At 33.8% G+C, this 12,293-nt stretch overlaps 1 protein-coding gene across 2 annotated transcripts in view; it reads left to right on the forward strand.

Moving 5' to 3' along the window:
- TRMT1 (tRNA methyltransferase 1) overlaps positions 1–12,293 on the forward strand; it is an 86,641-nt gene that overhangs the window by 35,224 nt on the left and 39,124 nt on the right. The window lies entirely within an intron of this gene.

Below are 12,293 nucleotides of genomic sequence, written 5' to 3' on the forward strand. Positions count from 1 at the left end.
TTCAACATATGTTTAATGTCAGACTACATTAGACATCAAATTCATCTCAGATGCTGCTATTGCATATCTAAATATACCCAATGATCAATGTTCTTAACCCTTTAAGGACACAGCTTTCACTTAGCTCAATTGTTTTATGACGGAATAATTCCGTCATATGTCCTTAAGAAGTTACAAGAATACACACAAACCACATATTGAGGAGCATCTGTTGACAAATCTAAACAAACATGTGTCACATCGAGCCATTTTTTCAATGTACAGTAATCTTGTTTAGGACACAACACATATTTATCACAATACATAACAAACTTTATTATTACAAATATGTAATCATGGTGCTGTTAGAGTATGCAGATATATATAAAGTAACTCCAACAGATAATTAGATTTATATATCAATAGTTTTTAATAAAAATAATGTAATGATGAATGAATCTATTTTGTCTTAAAGGGACACTGACATGATTAATTAAAATAATTGATTTCTATGTTCAAACTGTAAAAAATGATTTAACATTGACTCCTATTATAATTCGAATGTTGTTCGATATTAATCTTAAAGGCAGATAAGGAATATTGGATTCAATAAATATTGTTTGTTGAAGGTATCCACCAATCATCAATATAAACCCAGGTTGGTCAACAAATATTTAGATGCACATAAACGTACTTTATTTATTTTAAAATACATTTAGCAATAGAATATGTCACATATGATGATAGTATTATATTTTATGTTTATTAATATTGCATACTGTATGTGAAAGACAATATTAATAATTGTAGTTCAGTATCCCTTTAATCTAAAATTAAATAGATTCCACAATGTTGTTGTTTGTTAATGAATTATCTACTCCATATGTTGATGTAATGAATGGTATTGAGCATGCAATTAAAATCAAATATGTTATTTAAGTATATCCGAATAATTATATAATTTTCATCTATTAAATAGACATTACATATAAATATAGAACAATGTGTATTTAGTATGTAATGTTCATTCCATGTTTCTAAGACAAATGTCAATTAAAATGAGACATACCATACTGTGACAAGCCCTGGCTTGAGGATCCAGCAGCCACATCCATATCTGTAATATATTAAATGAGGATTGCATATCATTAATACTAATCATGCCATGTTTAAAATATTTACATTAATAACAAATCAATAGAAAAATATTAATCCTTTGGTAGTCCCATGAGTTAATAGTTTCCGAAATTAAATGAATGATAAATATATCCTGGACTCTTATTTTCAATCAGTTGTGTTGTTTACTGTATCTTTAAGAATATATGCTTGTTATTACATAATCATCAATTGATGGCCATATGTTATAATTTATTAGTATTATTCGTTTTTTATTAGATATAATATTTAAAATAAGAATACTGTATTCTTCACTAATCTAAGATTTTCCATTTAATTTTTAACAACATGTATAAAGCAATGCCACTTTCCGCAAACCCATGTTAACGTGGATGAGAAATGCCATTTTCGCGATCATTGCGCAATGATTCCAAGCGGAATTACGCATCCGTCATTTGACCAACATGTATAAAGCAATGCCACTTTCCGCAAACCCATGTTAACGTGGATGCGAAATTAGATTTCCGCTCTGTGACGCATATTCTGTAGAGCGCAATAAACATCATTCCAATTTCATGTATCACTAATGTAAAATCAGATATCTAAACATCATATGTAGTGTATGTTGTGAGATCTGTATAGGTTTAGTATCTGACTAAATACACATTTTGGATTTTTAACATTATAAATATTATATGAAGTTGGATAATTACCTGGTTCAGATTCTCTATCGGGTCCTCCCAGGCCACCGGACGGAGAAGCATCTGCCCTGTCCCCCGCGTCAGGACTTTCAGATCCCGCAGCTGGGAGGGAAGAAGAGGAGGCCGAGGATGGCGAGGATCTAAATCTTTTGGGGACCCGGAGATTGAGGAGCTCGCATAAAGTCACCTCATAAGGGAGTAGGTACAGTTTCCGCGGGGCCTTTCTTTGGCCCCCTCTTTTACGGGCTTGTACCCAGTCCCTTATGAGGTTGACTTTTTTCGATAAACGCAACCTCATATCTCCGAATCTCCTCATGATCTGATCCTGGGTCCTCTGGACGTCACACACCAATCTAACCGCATTGGTGATAGACTCCCAGAGGGCCTTCTTAACAGGCGCATCTGTCGAGCTCCTCTTGTTCCCAAACAGCTGGGGATAAAAGTCCTTGACGGCGTGGACCAGTGCAGCGCTCTCCTCCTTGGTGAACCTGGGAACTGACATGCCTGCTCGGTTGGCTACTAAATATATTATAATAATATTAATATATAAGACTGCCTGCAGGCATTAGAGAACTGACAAAGATGGCAACGTGTAATGGACTTTTATATGGTGAAGTAAACATGAGATGCACCATGGGACAATTTATCTGTACATCTGATTGGATAAAAGTTTGAAATATTGTTATAATGTCTGTGAGACCATCCTGACTCAAGTTGTGTTTGTGTGATGAACTCTGATTGGCCGTTCCTTAATGTTTCATATCTTAGTAACTTCCTTACACATACCGCTTGGTGGTGCTGTAACTTCATTTTTCATGTAGACTTATTTGTAACTCATGGGCCTGTCATGCGGATATGTGTGACGCAGATTTAATATCCGTGATCCGTGAAATATTAATGATTAAATACTCTTTAAAATCTCATCCTGTCACATTATTAATGTTGTAGACATTTCTCGGTTTAATAACGGTCTGTTTCTTTAATACAAATACACATTTAATATTGTATGTCTTTATTGTTCTTTAAATAAATTGATTGTGAAGTATTGACATTGCTCTATTAAATGTATTTATAATGCACATTGATTGTGTGCTATTGCGTGACATTACACTAATGTTTAAATATGCTAATCTGGTGTTTGAAGATGCGTTTCCCACGCAATATTTATTAATGTTAAAATTCCGGGAAGAATGTCAGTAACTTTGATAATCTGTTTATAAATGTTAAACTACAGCTTTGTTATTCGCAAATAAACCTCGAGCTTGTATTTCTCTGAAGTGCTCATATATGTTATTGTGCAATGGCGTCTTTAGTTTTAAAGAGACATTACAAACAATTGTATCAAATGATCTGTAGAGATAGAAGATTGTTTAGACTTTAAAATGTAAATCATTTTCTCTTAGTATTTATATATCCTCAACATAAGAAATTTAAATGCACATGGTTGAGCCAATCACATAAGGCATCTCTGTGCATCCACCAATCTTCATCTACTGAGCCTATCTCGATATGCTTTTCAAGCAAAGTATGTCAAGATAGGAAGAGAAGTAAATACACTATTTCAAGCTCTTAAAGGGACACTGTCCAAACAAATTTACCATTGGTGATTGAGCATTAAATGTTAATCAACTTTATTATTTAATACGATTATCAAATGTTAAGTTATCTTGTTATGTTTCTTTGAAAATCAATAATGATATTTTATATTACGGACAATTGTTTAATAAAAACCTGGGTTGTCCTTGACGATTGTTGCATCAATTATTCCAAACAATCAAGTTCTGTCCAGAGTACTGAAGCAAATAAATTAGCTATTTACTGCCTTATTTCTAAAGTAATGATAGCAACATCACAATGAGCATTCATAATATGAGACAAGTTTTAAAGTTGATTAAAATAGAATACTCATTCAGAATGTATAAATCATTGTTTTTTTTAAATGGCTACCTTTAAGTATATTTTGAGTTCATGTCCCTTTAAATAAACATTTCACAATAATGCTTAATATATCATAAACCTAGGCACCTTCCTTTTGCTAAATGAGTCTAACATATGAGTAAAGCAAATTTAGATTAACTTCTAGATTGTTTTACACACTGACTGAAATATATTTATTAAATGAGGTATTTTTTAGCCTTCAGCGTAGAGGGACATTAAGCTATATGTTATGTATGCATTTTGTATCATAATCTTATATTTGACCAACTTAATATGTTTTGTTATTCAATCATTATATTGTAATTATATATATTCGTGGATTAAATACATCTCTACATAGGCTATTTTGATGCTGATTGTTGTTTGCATATAGATGCCTTATATCATTCACTAAGATATGTGCATTTATTTTTATTTTAACAAGTATATTTAAAGACTGAATGTAATTCTATAGTACATTCTAAATATGTTTAAATTCTTGTATGATATTTGTAACAATGTATACAAAATATACATTTTGAATGACCCCTTTAAGGACCCAAACATATTGTATTTTTATTTAACATTGACAAAATAAACTAAAGGGGAAATTACATTCTATATAGATATTTGATGTCTAACCCAAGAGGTAAGATTGTAATAAATACATAATATTACTAAGTATAGTTAAATGACTCCACTAGAAAATTACATAGATTAACCTGGCATCCAATAACTAATTATTAAAAATTATAAAGTTAAATGACCTACCATTTATAAATGTAATAATTGTAAAATATTTTCTAATAATGTTTTGAGATACCTAAGGAAGATACATGATCTTATACAATTCTTTTTACATTCAACAACACTGTCACTTTCATGTAATTGAACCACTTCACCTTATTAAATGTTAAAACAATCATAATATTAATACATATCCTAAATATTTTTAATATATACTTTTTCAATATAAAAGCATTGAAGAATATGACTCCCCAATTAATGTTAAAATATATCTTTTAATATTCTCTGAAGAATTTTATTTTCTACTATTAATGCATTATTTTCTCTTATGCATGTGCTTGTCAAATAGCCAACTACCAGTCATGGGAGTCCAAGTTTTATTTATTTACAGATTATATTGATATATATTAGAATCTGCTAAAAAAAAAATATATATTTAATAGAAAATAAATAAATATTCCATGAAGTCATCAGATGCCAATCTGAAATGACAAATAATAAAAATGGAACAAAGTTAATACACACGTTGTAAAATATTCATAAAATACATTTAAAATCATATGGTGTCTATGCTCTAACTTTGATCAACATTTTTTAAAGATAATCATTACATTCATTTTAAATTAATGAAATACATACACCATTATATTGTTGATTAAAAATAATATTTAAATTTCAAAAATTAAATTTATACATAATAATGTATATCACATGTAAACAATATATGTATGCTGAACATAAATGTAATATTTCATGTCCATTCAAATACCTCTATATCAACTATAATATGTATTCCTTTTTCTGATTGTGATCCCTAAATATCTAATTAAGAACTAAATATGACTAATGTATGTAAGCTACTAATATTCTACAGTCTTCACTAGCATGCATTGGTACACCAACCTGGACAATGCATGGTCTTTGAAAGTCAATTCAGGGGTAAACAGTTGATCTTCAATAGGTGTCTTATTCATCAGTTCATTAAATAGAGGACTGGGAAATACCATCTAAAAAAGTAAAATCATCTAAGTGTCTGATTGTGATCCGTAAATATCTAATTAAGAACTAAATATGACTAATGTATGTAAGCTACTAATATTCTACAGTCTTCACTAGCATGCATTGGTACACCAACCTGGACAATGCATGGTCTTTGAATGTCAATTCAGGGGTAAACAGTTGATCTTCAATAGGTGTCTTATTCATCAGTTCATTAAATAGAGGACTGGGAAATACCATCTAAAAAAGTAAAATCATCTAAGTGTCTGATTGTGATCCCTAAATATCTAATTAAGAACTAAATATGACTAATGTATGTAAGCTACTAATATTCTACAGTCTTCACTAGCATGCATTGGTACACCAACCTGGACAATGCATGGTCTTTGAATGTCAATTCAGGGGTAAACAGTTGATCTTCAATAGGTGTCTTATTCATCAGTTCATTAAATAGAGGACTGGGAAATACCATCTACAAAATAGAAAATCATCTAAGTGTCTCCAATAGGATGTCTCCACAGCCTTATTCTATCAAATAGTTTGCACTTACCATGTGAACATGTCTTTGTATGGTTTTCAAGGTCAGCAGAATTTAAATATGCCAGACATGATCCCATTGGTATACTTCAATTTCAATCTTGGCTTTTTCCCCACTGTCAGTCTTGGAAATCTTCACTGTCAGGCTTCAAATTGTTCCCTTTCAGTCTTTATATTAAGTCATCTCCCTAATGTAAGAAATTATATATAAAGATTTCATACAAGTGTGTGAATCAGTTCTGTACCCCTCTCCCACCCCCCATTTCATAATAAATATCTATCACTAGCTTACTAAGCCTGTGTATGAACCTGTGTTATTTTCTATCAAGTGTGAAGATGAGTCATATTGAGCAGAACAAACCTCTGTGTGACATTGAACCATAGTCATTCTAGAGTATCCCTTTCTGATTATGTACATAAGTAATGTGTAAACAAAGTTATATTTTTAAAAATTTATGCCATATTATGTATTTGTGTACAAATCATGCCAGCAACAGTCCATACATTTCTACTTACCATCTGATGTCCTCTATAAAAACCAGGTGGCAAAGACTCGCTATAGGACCCAATGCCCAGAGCATCACCTATATTATGAGAAATAAATATTATTATAACATTTTATCAATACTAACATGTTTGCACAATTCTCTACTTGTCATTTCCCTAGAGTTCACATCTATTGAAAATACTCCAGTGTAACTTCTATTATTTACCGTCTAAAGTGGCGGTTGATGACGTCTGCTCTGACATCAAGTCCCTCGTCCTGGAATTCCCCCTCTAGAACAGGATCATCCTCCTCATCTCTGAGGAGGTCTCTGTCCACCGGGACGGCCTGCAGCATCCCAGCCCGCTGTGCAATATTATGCAGGACGCTACAGGCTACAACGATCTTAGCCACCTTCTTTGGGTTGTACTGGAGTGCTCCTCCAGAACGGTCCAGGCACCTGAATCTCATCTTCAGGAGCCCGAACATCCTTTCAACCACCGCCCTGGTTCTCTTATGAGCCCTATTGTAGCGCTCCTCAGACACATCAGTTGGGCTACGCAAGGGGGTAATGAGCCAAGGCCGGCTCATGTACCCAGAATCACCTATAAATTTAGAACAGAACATAATTCAAACAGAATACTTAAACTAGTATATTGTTGTATAAATATATTTTTTAAAAACCATAATCCATATTAAAAGTTGTCAGAAACATAAAAAAAAAAAAAAAAATTATATCTAAATCTGTATCTAGCCATTTCATCGAAGACATGCTACATATGCGTATTTCTCCTAAACCAAACCTTGTGTAAAATGCTAACTACATGTTTACATTGCATTCTCTATATGAACACTTAAGGTAAGACATGCTACATATCTGCATTTCAATAAAACTAGACATTAGCAGAAATAGACAATGACAGGGTTAAATTGAATGAGATAATATCTTGCCATTTCATCTAAGACATGCTACATATGCGTATTTCTCCTAAACCAAACCTTGTGTAAAATGCTAACTACATGTTTACATTGCATTCTCTATATGAACACTTAAGGTAAGACATGCTACATATCTGCATTTCAATAAAACTAGACATTAGCAGAAATAGACAATGACAGGGTTAAATTGAATGAGATAATATCTTGCCATTTCATCTAAGACATGCTACATATGCGTATTTCTCCTAAAACAAACCTTGTGTAAAATGCTAACTACATGTTTACATTGCATTCTCTATATGAACACTTAAGGTAAGACATGCTACATATCTGCATTTCAATAAAAATAGACATTAGCAGAAAAATAAAATGACAGGGTTAAATTGCATGAGATAATATATTGCCATTTCATCTAAGACATGCTACATATGCGTATTTCTCCTAAACCAAACCTTGTGTAAAATGCTAACTACATGTTTACATTGCATTCTCTATATGAACACTTAAGGTAAGACATGCTACATATCTGCATTTCAATAAAACTAGACATTAGCAGAAATAGACAATGACAGGGTTAAATTGAATGAGATAATATCTTGCCATTTCATCTAAGACATGCTACATATGCGTATTTCTCCTAAAACAAACCTTGTGTAAAATGCTAACTACATGTTTACATTGCATTCTCTATATGAACACTTAAGGTAAGACATGCTACATATCTGCATTTCAATAAAAATAGACATTAGCAGAAAAATAAAATGACAGGGTTAAATTGCATGAGATAATATATTGCCATTTCATCTAAGACATGCTACATATGCGTATTTCTCCTAAACCAAACCTTGTGTAAAATGCTAACTACATGTTTACATTGCATTCTCTATATGAACACTTAAGGTAAGACATGCTACATATCTGCATTTCAATAAAAATAGACATTAGCAGAAAAAGACAATGACAGGGTTAAATTGCATGAGATAATATCTTGCCATTTCATCTAAGACATGCTACATATGCGTATTTCTCCTAAAACAAACCTTGTGTAAAATGCTAACTACATGTTTACATTGCATTCTCTATCTGAACACTTAAGGTAAGACATGCTACATATCTGCATTTCAATAAAAATAGACATTAGCGTCGGTAAATAACAAATGGTTAAATTTAATCCTATAGCTGAACATGACGCTAACAGTTAAAAAATACAGGGGCAATTGTCAAAATAATTAACCATGTTGTGCACAAATACTCACCAACGAGATAACCAGGGGGCATTTGTCTTTCCTCAAACTGTCTCCACAGGGACGACAGAGAGAGGATGCGGGCATCATGACAAGCACCTCCAAAATTCGCATACACATGCATAATCCTCATCCGTGCGTCACAAACATACTGCACGTTGAGGCTATGAAAATGTTTGCGATTTCTGAAGGGCAAGTCATCAATTGGAGCACGCAGCGCAATGTGGGTACAATCAATGGCTCCCAAGACATTGGGCAATTGAGCAATATCAAAGAATTCCCGCTTCAGGCGCCTCCAATCACCATCATTCTGTGGGAATCCTATGTATTGCTTACTGATACGTACCATGGCGTTCAGAAAGTTATCAAACACCCCAGAGAATGTACCTTGAGCCAGGCCATGCATGTACAGTTCTCCGGATTGAAAACTCCCGGAGGCCAGGACGTATAGACAGCTTAGCATCTTACTCATGGGGGGAACAGCAGTCCTTATTTGTATACGTGGCTCCAAATGAGGTTTAAGAAGCTCGTAAAGGCCAATGAGCTGTTCGCGATCGAGCCGATACTTATCAAAAACCTCAAAGTCACTCATGTTTTCCAAGGTGGGTCTCACCCTGTAGACACGAGGACCTCGAACCAGACGACCCCTTCGTCTCGGTCTGAGCCGCCGAGGCTGCCTGATTCGACCAACAGCTAGTTCGCCAATAGCACCACCAGCAGCGTCTACCATGTCATCGTCATCCATCTTTCAAAACAGCGTAACAAGGTAAGCACTTGATCTGATGTGGATCACAAGTGATGCATTGGCCATGTTGTTTGGGGGATTTATAGTACAATTAGTCCAATGGTAGTGAGTTTGTAATGATTGCTGATTGTATTCACCTGTTTGTATGTGAGCGGCGCGAATGCTTTCACAGTGGGCGTTTATTTGTTGTTTGCTGAAATGTTAGTTTCAAACAATGATTCTCAATGTGAAAGTGTCAAATATCACACATACAGTGCATGTTTGTAATGTTTGTTCATATGCGTAATCAATATTTCCTAAACGCGATGTTATAGTAACAAGCACACGTCCAGGCTAACATGAATGAAAGTGCATAGTTGTGTATAATGTGCATCGAATGTGATCGATCAATGTTGCTGCAATATTGTTTGTAAATGATAAAGGAACATCTGCCATCTGTAGGATTGTATATATGTTATTGCCGAGCTGTCAATATTGTATGCGTCCCTTTAAAATCGCAATAATAATTCAGAACTTCCCGTCTGCCATCTGTAGTATTGTATATATAAGTGATTGCCGAGCTGTCAATATTGTACGCGTCCCTTTAAAATCGCAATAATAATTCCGAACTTCCCGTCTGCCATCTGTAGTATTGTATATATAAGTGATTGCCGAGCTGTAAAATATTGTACGCGTCCCTTTAAAATCGCAATAATAATTCCGAACTTCCCGTCTGCCATCTGTAGTATTGTATATATAAGTGATTGCCGAGCTGTAAAATATTGTACGCGTCCCTTTAAAATCGCAATAATAATTCCGAAATTCCCGTCTGCCATCTGTAGTATTGTATATATAAGTGATTGCCGAGCTGTCAATATTGTATGCGTCCCTTTCAAATGGCACTAATACTGAATAACTTCCGGCTGTCATCTGTAGTATTGTATATATAAGTGATTGCCGAGATGTGAATATTGTACGCGTCCCTTTCAAATCGCACTAATACTGAATAACTTCCGGCTGTCATCTGTAGTATTGTATATATAAGTGATTGCCGAGATGTGAATATTGTACGCGTCCCTTTAAAATCGCAATAATAATTCCGAAATTCCCGTCTGCCATCTGTAGTATTGTATATATAAGTGATTGCCGAGCTGTCAATATTGTATGCGTCCCTTTCAAATGGCACTAATACTGAATAACTTCCGGCTGTCATCTGTAGTATTGTATATATAAGTGATTGCCGAGATGTGAATATTGTACGCGTCCCTTTAAAATCGCAATAATAATTCCGAACTTCCCGTCTGTCATCTGTAGTATTATATATATAAGTGATTTTCGATCTGACGATATTGTATGCGTCCCATAAAAATTGCACGAATACTGAATAACTTCCGGCTGCCATCTGTAGTATTATATATATAATTGATGTGCGATCTGACAATATTTCTGAATTGTCCCATTGAAATCTCCATAATAATGCTGTTCAAAAGTGTGTTTTACGTATATGTTGTATTGTAGTATTGAGTGTTAAAGTTCCTAAAGGGGCGGTACAGTGGTGAATCTGTGATGTGTATGGTTGAATCTTGTAATGACGTCATGATATTATTAACCTGCCTATGTAGTTGTGAAATCCTCATTGTGTTGTTGTATTGTGCTACATTGTTATTGTGTGCTGAATAAAATATAAATGTGTGCTTTGTGGTTGCGTGATGGGTGATGCGTGTTATGTACATGTACGTATATATTGTGATTGTGTCCCACATATGCTGACTTCTATATAGCGGTCTGGCATTGTTGTTCCTTCCCATAAAGTGACATCTGTAATCTGGTGTAATGATGTTCTTGTTGTAGGTAATTCCTAATGGTTTCTGGTGATGGAATCATGATGTTAAAAGTACAGTAAAATCCATATGTTGTGTTTTGTGATTCCTCGAGAGAATGTAATGTGTTTTTCCCCCATCATTTGAATGCACATGTATGAGTGAATGTTAAAAGTAATGTATGTGCATCCATGAGTGATCATGTGTTAAGCCTATGTAGATATGCAGTTGCTGCAAGCATATGAGTTGAATAACAGAAATGCAATAATAAAGGTAAATGAGAGATGTTTCCCATTGTGTAGTGTTTGTGAATCCAGAAATGTGTATTGAATTATATTTTAATTGTAAATGTAATTTTATTGAAATAATAATGTGTTACTAGTGATGGGGATTTGTAGTTGATGTAATCTAAAAGTGTTAAAAATATTTATGGTGTGGTGAATATTTAATATTAAAAAACATAAATCCACCATAGGGAAATAGTCATTTCTTGATCTATTTATCATAGCTGTGTCTAACGCATAAAAGCATGTATTTTCTAGCGCTGGTATTTGGAGTTTTTCCGTCTACGCTATTTGCGTGCGTTAGGGAAATGAGGGTTTCGCGTGCACGAGCACGTCTTCCCAATAGAAGTCAATGGAGGCTCCAAAGATTTCTATATTTTTTTTTCTAAGACTGGTTTTCCTCGTAAAGTGAGTGACGTCATGAGCTTGTGTGAAAAAGTAACTAAATCGTGTTCTTTTTGTAATAAATAAATATTTTGTGTATGTAATGTGGTGTATATTGTTTGTATGCATCGATGAGTGTATGTTTGTGATAATGTTATTCGTTAGATGTAGGTATATGAGGGTCTTTTCCCGTATGTCCATGTAAGTCAATGGGAAAATGGATTTGTGTGGATTTTTTTCAAACACCCGAGATCTCGCAACTTTAATCCTTTGTATTTTAAAGAAAAAATAACAATTCCGAAAAATAAAGATAGTGTTGTGTTTGTATGAGTGTAAGTGTACTTTGTGTAATATTTGTTTTGTGATTCGTGGATGTTTTTTTGTGCGGTATATGTTTACTACTGGGTCTGAGGTGGCG

The sequence above is a fragment of the Bombina bombina genome, chromosome 6 (assembly GCF_027579735.1).
Source record: "Bombina bombina isolate aBomBom1 chromosome 6, aBomBom1.pri, whole genome shotgun sequence".
NCBI classification, from domain to species: domain Eukaryota; kingdom Metazoa; phylum Chordata; class Amphibia; order Anura; family Bombinatoridae; genus Bombina; species Bombina bombina.